The 19,440-nt window shown below is 33.3% G+C and overlaps 1 pseudogene; it reads left to right on the top strand.

Moving 5' to 3' along the window:
• The first annotated feature begins 6,560 nt into the window (after nucleotides 1-6,560).
• LOC128161705 (uncharacterized) lies at nucleotides 6,561-19,251 on the top strand (annotated as a pseudogene).
• Nucleotides 19,252-19,440: the final 189 nt, after the last annotated feature.

The raw sequence follows: 19,440 nt of genomic DNA, 5'->3' as shown, positions 1-19,440 counted from the left end.
TATAATTCATATTCAAATAAACTTAAAGTGAAATAAAGGGTATATCTTAGAAAATAAATTTCCTTTTGTTATAACAAGATTTTGACGTATTGTATCGGGGTAGGAGTTTTTTTTTGTTATCAAACATACTTCTTATAATAAGAAATTCCTGAAATTTTGACACAGTCAAACGGATCATATTACCAAATGATTTTATCAGTTTAATCAAATTTGACGTTTTTGTTTTCGCATAAAGGTCAGGTCAAGGACACAATCTTTTTCCTCAACGTAAAGGATGATAAAAATAAGTGTACCTCTTGGTAGTTTTGTAGACATTTGTTTAAGATTTGAAGATTCTATTCTTAAGGAGGCCGATTTGGGTTTTTTTGCGGAAAAACTACAATAGCATAACCCTTTATTTTTTAACCATATGTAATTTAAACCAACTCTAGTTTATTTGCGAAGGTTCATGAAAATCGACCGTCTGGTTCTTTTAAGGGACCATCTCAAAATAGAGGTACATTTACTATAGGAATATATAGGAAACTGCATTTTCCGCACATCAAAGCAGTTTTTAAAAAATACTAAAATAGCTTTTTTTCTCAAATTGTTATATATGATTAGTAATAGCTTTTCCTACCTTATATGTAAAAAACACAAAATTCTACCGTCTGATTTTTAGTTGGGGCCATCTCAAAATATTAAAATGCACCAAATTTTGCTATTTATTTGGATCATAACGAATGATGATTGGTATAATGGATTCATTCCAAAAATGAGGAAAATATCCTCGAGGATAGCATCATTCTGTATAAAAAAATTTCAACAGCATACAATTATTACTTTTTCTTTTATGTTATTTCTTATAACGTACTCCTACAAAGCTTCATTTTACCATAACGTCATAAAAGCGCAATGGCAATGCTCCCCTACCACACAACGTAAAAATCGTGTTAAAAATAAAAATTTCCTTTAACAATCTAAATATTTTTATCTGTATTTTGTTTATTGTGTTCAATTTTATAAATGATATCGAAAAAAATTCATAAGAAGTATAAATCAACTGTATTATATTAGAATGCGCAAAAACATGCGCAATGCAAACTAAAGTCGGCCTCCTTAAATGAAATGATAGAGTATCAGAATGTCAATCAGCTTACACTTAATTGGAATAAATATTTATACTAAAATTGATATTGCTTAGCCCGCATTTCCTTTTTCTTAAAGAAGACGGTACAGTTTCTTTCAACATTTGCCCAAAAATTCAAACGTTGTTTAATTAAATCTCATAAAAATACACATGTACCATCTTGAACATGTGTCCATATAAAGTATTAAGTTATACACTTTTATCTTGTTTCAACAAATAGTTATGATTAAAACATTTTGGCATATTTCTAAGATTTGGTAAAAAATAATGAAAAATGGCACATTTTCTCACAGTTTTTTGAAATAGAAAATGTGTCCGCAACGCCCACAACGAAATTAATTTATTTTATGTGATATCACATGATAAAGTTATGATGTGAGTTTCATCGTGGGCGACAGCTGCGGACATTTTTTTCTATTCAAAAAACCACTAAGGAATTGGTGTCTTCTGCTCAGTTTTATGAAAATTACGGGAAAATGCACTCTTTGTGACGTCACAATTAAACTTGTGGAAGTCTCATCGGGATATATAGATTCTTAATCTATGGATATTCTTGTGTAAATAAACGTTGCATTTCAATTTCTTGTGATATCTTTAAAAATCACTCTAAAACAGGACAAAATATGATCGATACTGTACCAAGTTCTTTTGAAGAAATTTTGGTTATTTTTTTTATGCTTCCAATAATAAAATATTTCTGATTTTTATGTATAATGAAGACTTTATATAAAGAAATAAAATGACAGAAAAGCTAATATATTGACAGTTTAATAAGAGAGATAAACTGATTTTAGTGATTTTTTCACAAAAATCAATGTATAGAATGGGCGCTTTAAAAAGCTTGACAAGTAAAAACGTAATTTGATAGGCAAATCATATTCTAAAACAATATTCTGACACCCAAATATCATATCATTAGTTCACTTTAGTAAAAAAATCCAACATTAATTTTTTTTTTCATTAATCTGCAGCAATTCTGAATTGCGAAACGTGATATTTTCGTACGCCAATAGTATGCCAAAAATATAGTCCTTGTTAAATTCTAAACATTGATTACCTTTTCTATGCCAAGTTGTATGATTTTAAAAAAGAAAGAAAAATATATAATTTTAATTTTCTTTTATCTTGATTTATGAACAATTAATCAAATTTACGTTTGACTAGTCGAAAACCAGAAAAGACTTCTTCCTTAACGGGTTACATTTACATGTCTCATTTTTTAAAAAGTGATGACACATTAAAAATATTTCGACATACAAGACACTATAAAACTTTCTGATTATTGGCGATGAAAGACTAGACTTGATATTGTTCATGAATTATACTTGCATTGACGATTTTCCACTACAACAATTTACTGGATATACAAGTGCATCACCAAGAACTAATGATGAAACCAAAATTAAAATAGTTTACTCCATTGCTAGGCATTATAACCATGCTGAAGTTAGCAGCCACTAACAGCAGCCAGCTAACGAAAAGTAAGGAAAAACGTCAAAGTACTGAGAGTACTCGAACAGAAAATATATATGGACATGATAGCCCTATAGGTCTCCTTCACTGCCCTGAAGTTCGTTTGATATACACTTTAAAGAAAAGGGAAGAGTTATAAAAATGACAGTGTTCTAGTGAGCCAAATGGACACATTTAGATATGATAGAAGCCCTCGTACCCTTGTATTAATATTTAGAAACTTTACCTAACGCGTGTGTTTCTAAGATCGTGTGATGAAAATCAAGGGGGTGTAAACCCCTAAAATTAGCTTGAATCCCTTATCAACACTTTTAGAAATAATTTCTTATTATTATATTTAATTAATATTGATTATCTCTATAAGATTTACTATAGTCAGGTTCTCTTCACACATTTGCTCTAAACAAAATATATTCATGATCACTAATGCAACATTACAAAAAATTGAATGTTCAGAATGTCTATGATCTATAGGGTTTCATATATCCGGACGTCAGAGACCCCCGGACGCTTCTGTTTACAAACGATTTTATTTGGAAACAGATTTTTTATTTTTTATTGGAAACAGGTTTTTACCATAAAACACGGTTTAACTATAATTTTTGCTTCATTTAATCGGACGGTAAACTTTGATGGTACTCCGATTAATACAATAGAAAAATTACGCCTGTCAATTGAGATTCACACTTTTCGACCTCTTAGCCCCCATGGGTAGCTGGTACAAACACTCTCACTTCCCACATCACTTTCTAATATTACCAACATTGCTGGTTAGGCAGGATTAGTCACGTCTCACTGCACGTTGCTTGGGTATCTTTACGCTTTGCACCTGTCAAGTGACACCACTTTGTAAAACATTCCTCTACATCACAGGAAAAATGTGCTTAATAAATCTGGAACGGTTTTCATAGTTTTGTGCTATTTATTTTCAAAAATATTATTTCAAGCAAAGTGTCTCATGAATGACCTGTCAGATTAAGCCAAAACAAGGGGTATAGGAAGAAAACAATAAGGAAGGCATTCAAATTGATCGGAAGTGCATTAGTGGAAAATTGACGTGTCTAGATAAACCTAAAGTAAATAGGCCCATTTCACACGAACACACAATATATTTAGCTACATTTTGCTATTATTATAGTTTCAACTTCGCTGATTATTTCTTGACTAAAAACAATGTAAAGCAGGGTTTCCTTGTATTAAAACTTGTGAATATCCAATGAAAAATTTATTTAAGTTTTTGCTATTTAGTATGAAAGGCAAAGAAAACAGTATTAAAACTCATTAAAATATATAGGTTATCATTTATGACAATAAAGACCCACCTATCCGGATGATTGGACTTGGGAACGAAATAGTACGGATAAATGTGGCTTCACCGTATATGTATTACGTAGAAGAAAACAAATCTAACGTTTAATATTTTTTAAAATTATTTTGCCCCAGAAATGTAAATAACAAGTATTACCTGCCCCCTTAATCTTTTTTACGAAATTATATATCATTCTTCGATTGACAATTCATTTAACCAATGAATATTGCTCATACTATTACAACAATTACTTTTTCATGCTTGTTGTTCGTTAATTATCACAAAATTTCCCTTATTGTGTAAGAATTTGTTTTTCTTTTGTTTTCCGTTTTTAATTACAGGATGGCTTTGCAACAGTAGCAACATCTGCACAGATTTCTGAACACACACGTATAGACCTGGCAATTCGTTGCCGATGCAATTGTAAAACCTCGATAAAATAAAGTTTAGCAAACTGTGCATAAATTTTGTAAATCAAATATCATTTTGAAAGAATAGCGAGCGCAGCGAGCTCTATAGACAACGTGTACGAACGGAGGAAATTCGACTTCATTTTTATTTCATTTCATTTAATTTCATTTTTATGAGGCCACGTGAAAAAGTTCTACTTACCCCAATAATCCTTTGCGGTGCATAGAATCATGGTGAAATAGGAAGCGTTTCTAAGGAAAATTCTTACCTGTAAATCGCATATATATTTTTCTCTTTCAGCAAGAAGATATGTTTCAAAAACACTAAAGTAAACAACGCATATGCTTACGTAAAAAAAAACTGTACCTATCTAAACTTTTGCTGAGATATTACGTCATTTCCTCCCCAAAAGTTATCCGACAAGAACTTGGTACAGTTTCAGTCATTTTTTGTCCTGTTTTGGAGTAATTTTTAAAAATATCACAAAAAATGGAAATGTTACATTTATCTACACAAGAATATTCACTATTTTACTACAGTTATTGCCGAGATCAAAGAGAAGCCGCGGACATTACTCTCCAATATACCACGAACGTCATCAGTAAATTATCAGATCAGAATACCTATTTGTCTTGCACTGACTTCAAACCGTAAAAAGTTTTTAAACTATATCAATTTCACGTGTTAGTTCCAGTCAAAACGGTGTGTATTGCCTCAAATGTTTATTTTTAAGAGATCAATGCGGCTGTTCCTTGCACCTCCCTAGCACATTTTCACTGCGTGTTTTTACATAAAATATATAACGTGTAGTAGTAATAATCGTAAAAATTGCCCTTAAAATATTAGGAACATGATTCAAAGATATTTTATAAATAAGTAAAGAGTATTAAAAATCCAAAGAAAATTATGTCGTCTGCATGTGATTCCTTCGATCGATACATATGTACACATTACTAACAAAACCATTGGGGTTACACGGAACAGCCGTCAAAATGACCTAGATCGTCTCTCTATAAGAGAAACGATCTGTAGAAATACTGGGCTGTTAGTAGAATAGAAATAAAGTTCTTGTTATCGTGAATGTTGCAGGATAACCTCCTCGGTCTCGAATATTTGTTGTTTGAAACATAAAAGCCTCGGCTAACGCCTTGGCTTTTATATTTCAAAACAACATTTCTCGACCTCGGAGGTTATTCTTCAACATTCACGAGAACTCGTACTTTATTTCTCAAATTTACGAGAGCTGTCGGGTGCAAAGAAAAGTTAAGTATGACGTCACAGTGATATCGCGATATAATTTCCCGCGATATACAGAGGTGGATCAAACATCTGTACTGGGTGTAACTTGTAGTAAGTAATCTGTGTTAATGGCGAGTCTTCAACTGATTAGTTTTGTTTTAATTTTGTTTTGTTTAGTAAATACTTATGCAAGTTCCATGCTTATTTTACTGTCATATTGATTCAATCATATAATTATGCATACGTCAGGTAGGTGGCAAGAAATAATTAAGCTTAAAAAAAGATAATTATTATTAGAACTGCGTACAGCCACTTCATTTTGTAATGAATAAATAAAACAAAAAAGTGAAAAAATTAAACTGATAAAATATCTACATGTATTTTTTAGTTGCATATGTGGCCAAACCTTTAACTATTATTTACACACTAAAAAGGGGGGGGGGACATGTCTACAACGCTGATATAGCATACAAAAATTAACAAAATTAAAAACGAAATTGATGTTACAGAGGAAAATGATGTAGATAACAACAAGGAACAAAATGAAAAATAACTCCGACACTAAATGTATTGTTTACTGATTTTGATATGATCATTCTTAAAAAGTAAAGGAATGAAAAAAGATGATTGTATTTACATAGAAAAAAATTCAAACGGCTTTGTTTTTTTTCGAAATATTTTAATAAGTTTGTTTAACATTTAATCATTGTTCAGTGTTAGTTTGTTTAAGTGTAATAGCTTATGATGGGGCAGTTGGAATAATTGTTTGATTACTTCGGGTTCTTTGTGGTAGTAAAAGTTTCCGAGACAAAGCCAAAGGTTTTAGGTAAGTCCATCGTGGCACGGGTTGAATTAGATGTGTGGTTCCTTCTGCGCTTGCCCAAACGGTAACAGCGAAAAACGTATAAGAGCTATATAAAACGTTGTTAAGAATTACTCATCATAAGTTGTCAAGTATTAATAGTTCTTCAGGAGTGCAGCATCATTTCCCGCCATAAGTCGACGAGAGAAGAGACGTAGTTGTTAACAATCAGTTTGTGGCAATGTAAGTTTTTTATTTGTGTTTGCGGTGGATATCAATACTATATTCAGCGATTTCTTTACAAGTTCGGTGTTTATAACTTCGAAATCAGCTGAACAGATTGAAGATATCTTAGATACCGGGTAACCAAATACTATTTTTGTTTACAACAGGGGCAATTTTTCTACGGGGGTCATTTCTCTTCATTTTTAACATGAAGAAAAATAACCCTGGCTCTTTTTTCTTCAGAAATATTCTACAGCAAGAGGGGTCATTATTCTACATCGAAAAATGACCCCCGGTCACTATTTTTTTTTTTACACCGCCATACTTATGGGCTTGCATTATTTGGATCTTTATCGCTTTGCAGCACTGTGCAGGCAACTTGATGCCCATGTGTAGTTGTTAGTAAAACACGATACGAAAGTGAAACTACCAAGGACGTGGATGCAGACGGAACCAATTTGAGGAAAGTCTCGTTCTTAAATTGTATTGGGAATTCCTTTAACCATAAATTTTTTGAATTTCTCAAACGTAAGGAGACCTAATGACGCCGTAAATATACAGATCTATGGAAAACGGAATCGAGTTCTTGCCTATCGCCGTCATTGTGAATTCACTGGGTACGTATTGTACGTGATTCTTTGTAAGGCAATAATTAATCTTCACTTAAACAGATACTTTAAAAACATTTACAGGTGAGGTAGATTACGAGCTATATGAAGAACTGTAGAAACTTACCCACTAGGCCATGATATATTTTGGGAAAAAAAAACCCAATTATAAAGGATTAACATTTGTCCGCAATGTTTATATCTTACAATGCAGGTGAAAGCAAAATTCACATTGAATCTATGCATAGACAGCAATGAAAACTGTTTTTTTAATTTTAGGTATTCTGGATGCAAAATCTTGCTACTTCCTTAAAAAAACATTCACTAGTGACTGGGACTTTAATAGACTTCAGGATGGGTTGAACCAAATCAGTTCCTCCACACCCTACAGAACCACATTAAGCAGTGTATACTGCAGTTATGACGAGGTTTGTTGTGGCCGATCATGTTGTCCCGATCCGTCTGTTACCCCCCAGTATTATTATGACACATACAACTACCAGTATTACTCCAGTGATGATGATTCCGACATGTACGTACATCTTAATTCTTCCTTGTTGTAAAGTTTTAAATTGACAAAATTAAGGTTAAAAATGTTAAATCATTCTTATTGTGTTTGTTTTCCATATCTGTAACTAGCGCAACGATATCGATAAAAATAGGTTTTTTTTTTGTCAATTTGTTTTATCAATCATGAGTTTAGAAATATTAATTTACCCTCAAGATACTCGAAACAGTACTTCTTGTTCAATTTATATACAGTCTTGCGTTAATATTAGTTGCAATATTTAAAGTTTTATTCATCAAATTGAATAAGTGTTTGTGGATTTCAGGTCATTTTCTTGGTTTATTGGATTGGTATTTGTTATCGGTTTAATCGGTACTGGTTTATGCTTTGCTCGTGACAAATGTATTGAAACAAGGAAACCAACAACAAAATATGACCGTCAGAAACGAGCATCCTGTTGTTGCTGACTCATCAGGTGAGTGAAATGCACTGTAGCCATCGTAACAATATGCATTTACATGATCGAAATGATGGCATATAATAATATTATGCTTTAAAATGATAATAATGATTCAAATATAAAAAACAAATAGCCCAATGTTTGGCACATTATGGAACACAATGTTAAGCAGGACATACATAATTTGTAGGAATATTGATCCTGTTTTAAAAAGAGATTTTAATATTGTCTTCAGATATTCTTATATAAAACATTGAACCCCGATAGTAACATGAAGGTCTTATAGCAATATCATATATAAAATTTAGCAGTTTAAAAAAGATCTTAAACAAAATACTTGCATAGAAGTACATAAAATACTTTATATAATCAGATTTGATCTTTTAAGAATAAATTTAAAAAAATGTTTGTTAGGTAAATTTTACTCTCCAACCTGCTCTCGAAGATCATGACTTTTACCAACTTGAACCTACACTTTTTGGGGATGCTTTCACATAAGTTACAGCTTTTTTGACCATTCGTGTTTGAAAAGAAGATTTATAAAGATTTTTTCTATTAATTCTGTTAAATTACCCCCCCTCCGCCCTTTTTTTACTCATCCTACACTCATCCTACACTCATCCTACACCCACACGGATCACACAAGTTACAACTTTTCTGGCAATATGGTGTTTGAGAGGACTTTAGAAAGATTTTTCTCTGTATATTCCAATATAAAAAATATGAACCCCAATTGTGACCCTACACTATCACTTGGGACCATGGTTTGAATAATTTCGAATCCACAATACCCGAATGCTACATATAATATGTAAGTATGATTCCACATAAAGTTTAGCTTTTCTGGCAAACTGGATTTCAAATATTATTAACCGGGTTTTCCAACGGAAAAATCCGGTTATTAAAATGGTGAAAATGGCGGGCGGGCGGGCGGGCGGATGGCGGGCGGGCGGGCGGCTGCCAAAAGGGTACCCTCATTGTACGGATAACTCCTCCTACAGTTTTCAAGATAGGAAGTTGTTCTTTTGCAGATCAATTGTATATATATCAGAGGTGTGCATATTGCTAGGATTTTGATTTCTGATAATTTATCGAAAAAATACCAGCTTTTGAACTTAGTCATTTTTTGGCAAAATATTGCATATAGGGTACCCTCATTGTACGGATAACTCCTCCTACAGTTCTCAAGATAGGAAGTTGTTCTTTTGCAGATCAATTGTACATATATCAGAGGTGTGCATATTGCTAGGATTTTGATTTCTGATAATTTATCGAAAAAATACCAGCTTTTGAACTTAGTCATTTTTTGGCAAAATATTGCATATAGGGTACCCTCATTGTACGGATAACTCCTCCTACAGTTCTCAAGATAGGAAGTTGTTCTTTTGCAGATCAATTGTACATATATCAGAGGTGTGCATATTGCTAGGATTTTGATTTCCGATAATTTATGAAAAAAATACTAGCTTTAAACTTAGTCATTTTTTGGCAAAATGTTGCATATACATGTAGGGTACTCCATTTCACTGGATAAGGGTTGACATGGATTATGGATACAGTTTACATAAAAGAAAACCCGGTTTGCTGTCACATTGACAGCTTTTCACTTGTTCTCTATAAATCACAATGTAAAAATCTGACTCCTCCTTGTGGCCTCACCAGACCCTTAAGAATCATGATTTGAATAAACTTGCTTCTACACTACCTGATGATTCCTCCGTACAGTCCCTGAAACGTTCTACTTTCCTTTTTTTTCGTGCGTTAACCGTGCGCTGATGGTGCGCTTACCGTGCGCTCAACGTATGTTCACTTGCGCTCACCTTTCACAAAGCGTTCTCTGTGCGTTCACAAAGCGCTCACCGTGCGTTCATCGTGTATTCTCAAAGCGCTCACCGTGCCATCATTTGCGCTCTCCGCTCCGCTCCGTATGCGCTCACCTCACTGTTCGTTCAGCGTTCACTTGTTCAATCTGTTTTCCTTCATTTTCATTCGGAATCCAAAGTGAAAGGATTGACATTTGCTATTCACAAGAAAATGAGGATTGATCGCGCGCAAAAAAGTAGAAAGAAACTTATATTGCACTTCTGAAACATCATTTTTTAAATTAGAATTTAATCCATAGAATTTAAAACAATCAACAAACGATTCAACAAATATGTAAATAGACAAAATCATAAAGAAGAAACGGGCGTTTCACGATTAACACAATTCCTTCGATCACAAATGTACATGTACAAGTATCCATGCCTGACAATAAACTGAACAGATCAAATTAAGAAATGAAAGCAAATTATAAATTTAAGCATTGAATCATTATTTTTTGAAAGATATAGTCTCATAACTGCAGCGGTGTGTGCATACAAATTGAGTAACGCGCGCTAGCGCGATATGAAAATTTGTATGCACACACTGCTGCAGTTATGATACTATATCTTTCAAAAAATAATGATTCAATGCTTATATTTACATTTTTTTAACTTCTTGCCTTGTCTGCAAATGTGATTTATACGTCAACATTTCTGTTTTATCCTAAGGGTAAGTTCAAATTAATGGAAGAGCCACTGTATCAGCCACAAGCGTGAACTTTGATTCTCGCTTGTGACGTTGCATTTAACAGCGTTCAACGTTTGTGACGTCATAATAAAAACTAGTCATTCTAACCTTTGAGTACCCTGTGTGTGTTACGGTCTTATAACGGCAGTGTCTTTTCACACACTTTACATGCAAAAAATATTTTGAATGTAAATATATGCATGTGAATTTATAGAATATCATTAAATAAAAAACCAAACGATTTATCAATAAATGCGATGTATTACTAAGTAATTCTAATTTGCCAAATCATGTTTACATTTCTAGCCGAACGAATCAGCCGATTGCCGATAAACTCACTTGATAATTATATGATATGGAGAAAAAGTTTGTTAATGTTTGTTTAAACAATAAATAACAGTTCTTTATCTGGTGTATTCGTTATAATACTTATAAATATGAAAACAAAAATGAATTCGCTTACCCATTTATTGACGTAATTATTTACACTTTGCGTACGATTTAATATGTCCGATGCACAGGTAATTAAGTTACCTCGTTCAAAAGATTTTTCGGTTTTATGCATAAATTAGTCAAACATTTTCAATATTACAATCTTCGACATTACACAGGGCGAAAAACCATCTTTAAGCAAGTCCTTAAAGGTGGCTTAAAGGTGACTTAAAGGAGCTTAAAGGCTATACAACCTTTAAGCCGCCTTTAAGTCACCTTTAAGCAAGTGCTTATAGGTCCTTAATGTCCAAACTTCTTTAAGCTACCTTTAAGCCACCTTTAAGCCACCTTTAAGCATCTTTAAGTGGCATTTACGCTCTCTTTACACTGCCTTTACACTGTCTTTAAGTGGCCTTTAAGTCAATATTGATCAAGCTGAACAATAAAAACATATATTAAATGCCAAAGCTCTTTTATAGAGATGGAAGGGGGTCATCCGAGTGATAATATAATTTCCAAGGAAGGGGGGGGGGTGTTCCAGGCGGTTTTAATCGTCGCTCCATTAAACACAGATCGCTATCATCAGCACCGCTCTGATGGAAACAGATTGCCGTTATAAAATTCTTTATAATTTTTGGGGGTTTCAAAATTATTGTAGGTATGAGCGCAGTCTCTGTATCTTAATATGTGCATAAAACTAATTAATGTATGTTTGTTTCCTATTATAAATTAATCGGTGAAAATAATCTCTCTCTCTCTCTCTCTCTCTCTCTCTCTCTCTCTCTCTCTCAGTTCATCCGGTTATTAAACAAAATAAAGATAACTAGAGCAAAGCTCGTTGCAAAGCAACGAGTGGGTCTTCCGTTAATATCGGAAGTAAAGCTGGAAGTTCCTGTATGAAGCAAAGCCCTTAAACCAATAACAAGAGTAACTAAAATAAAAAGATGAAAAAAATCGAATTATTCCTGGTACGACTTAGCAAAATGCGTATGATTTTACGTACGACTTAACAAAAACCTTTCTGATTTCAAGAACGACTTAACAAAAAAATCCGAATGTGTTCAAGTACGACTTAGCGATTATTTTTGGTACGAGTTAATTTTACTTTGAACATTACGCTATTTTTTAAACCTAGGACGCGGAATCAAAATTTCCGGAAAAATCAATTTTTAACCCCCGATATCTCTGTAATGCATCGTCCATTTTCAAACGGATTTCAGATTCGTGTTCAGCATAACAAACTCTACAAACCTCGTAAACATTTTAAATTAAAACGAAAAATTCGAAAATTTGAAAATTTTAAAACACTTCCGGTTTAGACCGGAAGTGACGGAAACTAATTTCCAGTCTTATGTCCAAATAAAAACGATCATTGCTTCAACACAGAAAATTCCGAGTCTTTATCTTGAACCGTTTTTGAAAACCGCCCTGGACAAAATTACTTTTTTAAAATTTAAAAATTGACGTAACGTAAAAACGGAAGTGACGTTGTAGTTGAAAATTTTAAAACTTTGAGGCACAATAATGCTTCATAATCCCTGAAAGTTTCATGTAAATCTGTTGAAAACTTTTTGAGATATTAAGCTTTGAAAAAGTCAGAAAAATAAAGAAAAAGAAAAATAATAATAATGAAAAAGAAACAATAGAATAACAAGAGGGTCTTCCGTTGAAAACGGAAGACCCTAATGAACCAAAAATGCATGATTTAATTTGTTAATCGGTTTAAGGTTTGTATTTTTTTTTCAATTTTCATTATTTCTAACTCTAGATCTGCTAGATACATGTTAAAGATGAAAAGACTCTCAACTGCCTTTGTTATATCGGGCAGGATATTACTGCTTTGTTTGTCTAGACAAAGTTTTGTTCGTTTGTGTATATCTAATTAGAGTCTATTGTTTGTCCAACTTAAGAAAACCCCTGGAACTAACACAGAATATACAAGATATACACAGCAGTTGTGTCGTGTGCCCAGGTGCATGTTTGTGTATATCTAATTAAAGTCTATTGTTTTTCCAACTTAAGAAAACCCCTGGAACTAACACAGAATATACAAGATATACACAACAGGTGTGTCGTGTGCCCAGGTGCACGTCAGGGTTTCTAAAGGCGTTGAATCTTAGTATGTACGAGTATACGATAAGTCTATAGTGAATAAAAGTTAATTTACATTTGTAATTCATTTTCAAAGTATTATTTCCTAGCTCTGGGTTTCAAAGATGTTACGTCTACAAATTAACGATACATGTATGTAAGAGTAAAATCTTGAGGCTAATTAATTAATGTACCGGTGATCATAAATAGGGGTTGATTATTTAAATATGTGTATAAGGGTAAATATGTCAAATATACCCGGCCTGGCACATCATTCAATTGTATGTACAAGTCATTTGCAATTGTCACATGCAGTAAATACGTCACCGGTAATTGGTAATTTTGTTTGTTATAGAATTGATAGTTTAAAAAATCATGTACATGTACATACAATTACATGTAAATATTTAAACATATTGGAACGGCGCCGCGATCATGAAAACCGGGAAATTGCGGGAAATTGAACAAATACCCTAATAGTATCAATGCATTTAATAAAAGAAATGATTTCATTTTCTTTCTTACATTTTTATAGTTATAAATTTGATGAACGTATATCTACTCGGTTTAAATTTATTAACTAAGAAAGCCTACTATAGTGAACCTAACGGTTTCCATTTAGGTATAATATATTTTTGTTCACTGAAGACCAAGTTCCGTATTTCATTCTAAATACATGCATGCATGTAATTTATAAATTAGATATAATTGATTGTTACAAACTGAATGGTTTGTCAAAATCTTTTTAAAGTAAACACATTCAATACAGTGATTCATTATCCACTGATATATAGGATATAAAAACGCTCATTTACATGTAAGTTGCCGTGGCGCAGAGGATGTGTGGAGATGCTAGTAAACTGAAGGTCCCGGGTTCAATTCTCACCGTGGACGGTTTTTTTGTGGTTTTTTTTTCATTTTTCTTACTAGAACAAAAACCGTTTTAATACCTTTTCTTTCATAAAGTTAATACATTTTGTTGGAAATTAAGCACAATATTGAATTAAAATTTTTTTAATGGCTTAAAGGTGGCTTAAAGATGGCTTAAAGGTAGCTTAAAGGTGGCTTAAAGGTGGCTTAAAGAAGTTTGGACATTAAGGACCTATAAGTTGTCCTTAAAGGTGGCTTAAAGGTGGCTTAAAGATAGTCTTTAAGCTGCCTTTAAGCCATCTTTACGCTTTCTTTAAGCCACCTTTAAGCAATACTTATAGCTTAAAGGTAGCTTAAAGGTGGCTTAAAGATCGTCTTTAAGCTACCTTTAAACACCTTTAAGCTATCTTTAAGGAGGACTTAAAGATGGTCATTCATCCTGTGTTAGTTGATAAAATTACTAATATCTTAATTTTCTTTTTAATTAACTCTTATTCCTATATAATGTAAATATTAATGGTATGGTATAGGACAGGGTAGAGATTTTTTGCAGGATAGGATGTACAGTACAGCTCACGAGTATCCCGACAAAAACACCGACCACCGTGTTTGAAAGTCCACGCTGAGCGTGGAAGTGTCGGTACCTTTGATCTATTGTTCTCTGTTACGGCCAAAGAACGAGAAAAAACACGGTGCGACACGGCGCAACGCGATGCAACACGGACAATAACACGGTGTAACACGCGGTATTTACCTGTGAAAAAAGGAGGATTTAGGAATAAAACTTATAAAGAATAAAATATTTATTGATGTACGTAAGAGAATCAAAGAAAAAGACAAAGAAATAGAAATAAATAAAATTCTTATGCACGCAATTTTCAGACGCATGCGATTGACACGGTTGATTTTTGTTAATATTAAAAATCGATATCGCCCACATAAAGGTTTGATCAATTAAAACACCAACACTTTCTTTTCCGTTTTAAAATTCAAATAAAAATTTCCATAATTTGTTGTTTCAGTCCGTTTTTAAACGTAGTAGTAATCGTAGTTACTGTAGTTTGGCAGTTTCAATAGTGCATAGAACCATAACTGTGATCTTTTCTCGCGTATACTCTATTCAACGATAACAAATCTAACGGGTTGTTGATAACAAATGAACTTTCTCTAAATAATATAATTATACAGCTTTATATCTTATATATTTTCAAATTATCTTTCTTTTATACATATGTGTGATGTACTTGTCCATGTAGTACCGCACGGTACATATTCATAGCGCTAAGAATCCGTGGATCGGTACTTGATAATTTTTTATTTCATCATTATAGCAACTTGAGTTTAGAAATTATTTGTGTTCCAAGAAACTACTCAGTATTGCAATAATTGCTGTTTGATTGCATTGTTTAATGATCGTCATATAAGAGAGAGAGAGAGAGAGAGAGAGAGAGAGAGAGAGAGAGAGAGAGAGAATACCAGTATTATTTAATATAATTACATTTTACTTTTAATTCAGTGTAATAAGTTAGATTTATAGTTTCCATTATTTTGAACCCTTTCCCCTTAAATTGCGATAGAATATATGCAGTCAGGGTCCACGTGCTATCCCTGTCAATCAAATCAGCCCGCGAGATAGACCACGTGCTCCTTCCATGATATGGAAAAAATGTCGTTCTATTGTTTTTTTAAGTCCGCAAAATAGAAAAAATGTTTAACAATGAAGTATTCAGTGTTTGAAATGTTAAGTTTCTGCATTTTTATACTGCATGCATGAGGGTTGGAATATTAATCTCTCTCTCTCTCGCTCTCTCTCTCTCTCTCTCTCTCTATGTGTACTTTTGTGCAATCATTTTAGAATTATAAGAGTTCTATTTGTATGAATTTAATTCATTTATTTTAGATCCATGGTTTTAATAACGATTTCAACACAAAGTTTGTAAAGTTCACGATGTAATAAGATTTTTCGTTAAAATTTCGACGCTATTTCACATCAGTAAAGTTGTGTTTATTCTAAATGCTTGCAAAAAGTTACCGGTATTATCTCATTCATCTTTTTAATCAATCAGGTTTTTTTTGGACATACATGTATGTGTACCCGGTAAATAATTTCTTATCGCAAGTTAATACTTTGTGAAATTCCCGCATTTATAGAGTTGCTGAATTGTTCCCCGGATCCACGCGCCGATAGTCTTACGTGTAGTTGTTTGTGTACATATCTACAGACAATTTTTTTGTTTGTTAGAGATTAGGAAAAATCATTGAACTAAAAAAGTAGAAGTAAGATATATTCAGACCATACACACGACGGGTTGTGATGAGTTACCAAACAGGTGTTCGCGGAAAGGTGTGAATAACGGCATCTCGAGTACACCTGTTCAGACGTCCAAATATACACGCAGTTAGTTGTAAATTCCAATGACACCTAACGAGACAGACAATAACACCTGTTGTGTATAGAACCCAAGATGAAAGACAATGCTGTGTATCTGATCAGCTTCCGTACATCGCACGAGTGAGATTTTTTCATGTGAAATCACGAGGCCATTACGAACTATACGGAAATAAAGTTGAAAATTATTTTATGAAATGCGGGTATATTTTTAATACATGTACAATGCTTGAATATAATTTAACAAGAGTTTGTACATGCATTTATCAATAATCTATAATATAAAAGTGATTTTTTGTTTATTTATTGCTACATAAATAGCTGAAGTCCAAATTATTCGAGTCACCGGTAATATGGGGTTGTTATTTACTATAGCACATCAACAGCACATGTTTTTAGAAAAACATGGTCTGAAATGTTTTCATTTCTCATTTTTAATTAGTTTAAAGTAAGGCAGTAAATTAATTAATAAATCAGAAAGTGTTTACAGATAACAGAAATAAGACGTTTAAAGCTCCCGACATTTTAATAGGATCGTCAGTTACAACATCACGTGTGTAAAGAAAAAAAACAAGATGAATTAAATTGATTTGAATTTAAATATTTTTGGTGAATTTATTTCAATTTATTTAAGAACAAATGAATTAAAAGGTACCCATTTACGTCGAGTTTTCAGATCACAAAAAATTAACTTCACGTTGACAGCCTCGACAACTTTCTGGGTCCGTGCAACTTAAGTCGACATTTTTTTTTTTAAATATGAAAAGGATGTATATGTTTCAACCCTTGTTTAGCCATATTTTCTTTATTTCTAAACATACGCTATATCTATCAACGTCTCAGGTAACGATATCCACGGAGTAACACAGTGGCCACGGAGTTACACAGGCGGCCACGGTGCGACACGGTGCTTTTATTTGAATTTTCCAATACACATACACGGTGTCACACCGTGTGCACGGTGCGACACAGACCGTTTTCCACCGTGTTTTTTACACGGTGGGTGTCGGGATACTCGTGAGCTGTACTGTAGTATACAATATATTGGTCTGGATAAGTTTGTCAACATTCACTATAGTTTATTTGTTATTTTATCCTAATTACCGACGAAACACAATGTAAGGATAACTCCCAAGTCACTCCGAATAAATCGTTCATCTTGCGTTCATAAACCGTTTACATATCGTTCACCGTGCGTTCACCGTTCACTTTGCGCTCCATTTGCGCTCTGCGTTCGCTCATTGTTCACCGTTCATTAGCGTTCACCAAATTCCGTTCAGGGTGTGTTTACCGTTCGCTCGGAGTGCGCTCACCGTACGCTCAGAGTGCGCTCACTGTTCAAGTGGAAAATAAGAACGTTTCAGGGACCGTATAAGTGCCAGCTCTGAAGGTCAATTGGTTTTGTGAAGATTTTTGAAAGACACCAAAATATTTTTTATCACCCCTCTGAAATAGAGCGTAGCCCTTCTTTTTTTATGAATTCAACATGTTGATTCATGGTTAGTGAGCCAAAGGTTTTTGCTGATGTGTCACAAACTTTATTAATTTTACAGACAATGGAGCTGTTATTATTCGACAAGCGCCACGTGAAAATCCCTCCTCGTCATCAACACGAGGGAATACACCACCTTCTTATGAAAGTGTAAATATCTCACAAAATTCAGAACCCCCACCATCGTATGAATACGTCATGTCTCATAATTATGTGCCTTATACTGGCAATAAAAGTGATTCTGCTTAAACCAGAGAAATGAATATGCTTTCATAGAAATTAACTCATTGCGAATGTGTTTTGTGTGATAGCGTATAGAAGTGTCTTGCAACCTATTGTAACGTGCAAGGACGTTACTGTGTGTTCCCAAGCGATCCCTTACCCGAGATAAAATCGGAAAGCCCTAGTTGATCAGTATGTATAAATGCAGGCGTAGTCATTGCGTCTGCACTTTTTTAGGGACTCTACGTTACGCAGGCAGTAGTAATTGCTTATTTGTGCAACAGTTCAGGTACCAACGTTAACGCAATCAGAGATGTCCGCAAACTTGCGACAATTACGCAAGCAGGGAGTGCCAGAAAGGAAAAAAATCATCTGGGTGACCACACAATAGCGTTCCGCTGCACCCTCCACAAATACAAGCAGAGATGGTAGTACACTCGTTATGATGCAACACTGAGCAAGGATGACTGCACATCGAGTATCGTAGATTAAAACATGGAGATAAGAAAGTGCAGGAATGAGCTCACACTCTATCAGACAGTAAACCCAACTTTTGCAAACCTTTTTTTGTTTAAGCTTAATTCCGTGATATGGTAGAAATATGAAAAATACTATCTCAATAATGATTAATTATATAAATACCTTTTAGTTGCGAGCTAATGTAAAAAAATCTCAAAATAATTAATTCAGTAATATCTAAAGTTCAGAGAGATGCCATTAAATGTCACAATCGTTGTTAGGGCAGTAAGATATGTTATTGGCCACGTATAAATCACACAACAGCAGAATAAAGACGAATTGTGTGATTAAGAATTATCATCAATGTATTATTGCTATCATCATTCATTCTGTTCTGTTTATTTATTTTTTTTATTAAATTGAATAAAACAAATGTGTAATTTAAAAAATAATAGATAAATTAAGACTGGGGTAATTTACAAAAATGTAACTGGAAACCAATTGCTTGGCTTTTATTTAGCTACAATGCCATATCATAGTATTTCATTTCCTAAATGAATATATTTGTAATACTTTGTATAGTACACAATTAAGAGAATCTCTATCACAGTGTAACATTTTGAAGAATAAAAATATTTTAAATGATATTCAAATTATCAGATCAAAATACCTATTTGTCTTGCACTGACTTCAAACCGTAAAAAGTTTTTAAACTATATCAATTTCACGTGTTAGTTCCAGTCAAAACGGTGTGTGTTGCCTCAAATG

Source organism: Crassostrea angulata, chromosome 8 (assembly GCF_025612915.1).
Source record: "Crassostrea angulata isolate pt1a10 chromosome 8, ASM2561291v2, whole genome shotgun sequence".
Lineage (NCBI taxonomy): Eukaryota > Metazoa > Mollusca > Bivalvia > Ostreida > Ostreidae > Magallana > Magallana angulata.
Note: the sequence above shows the minus strand (reverse complement) of the source record. Positions and strands in the feature narration are given on the sequence as shown.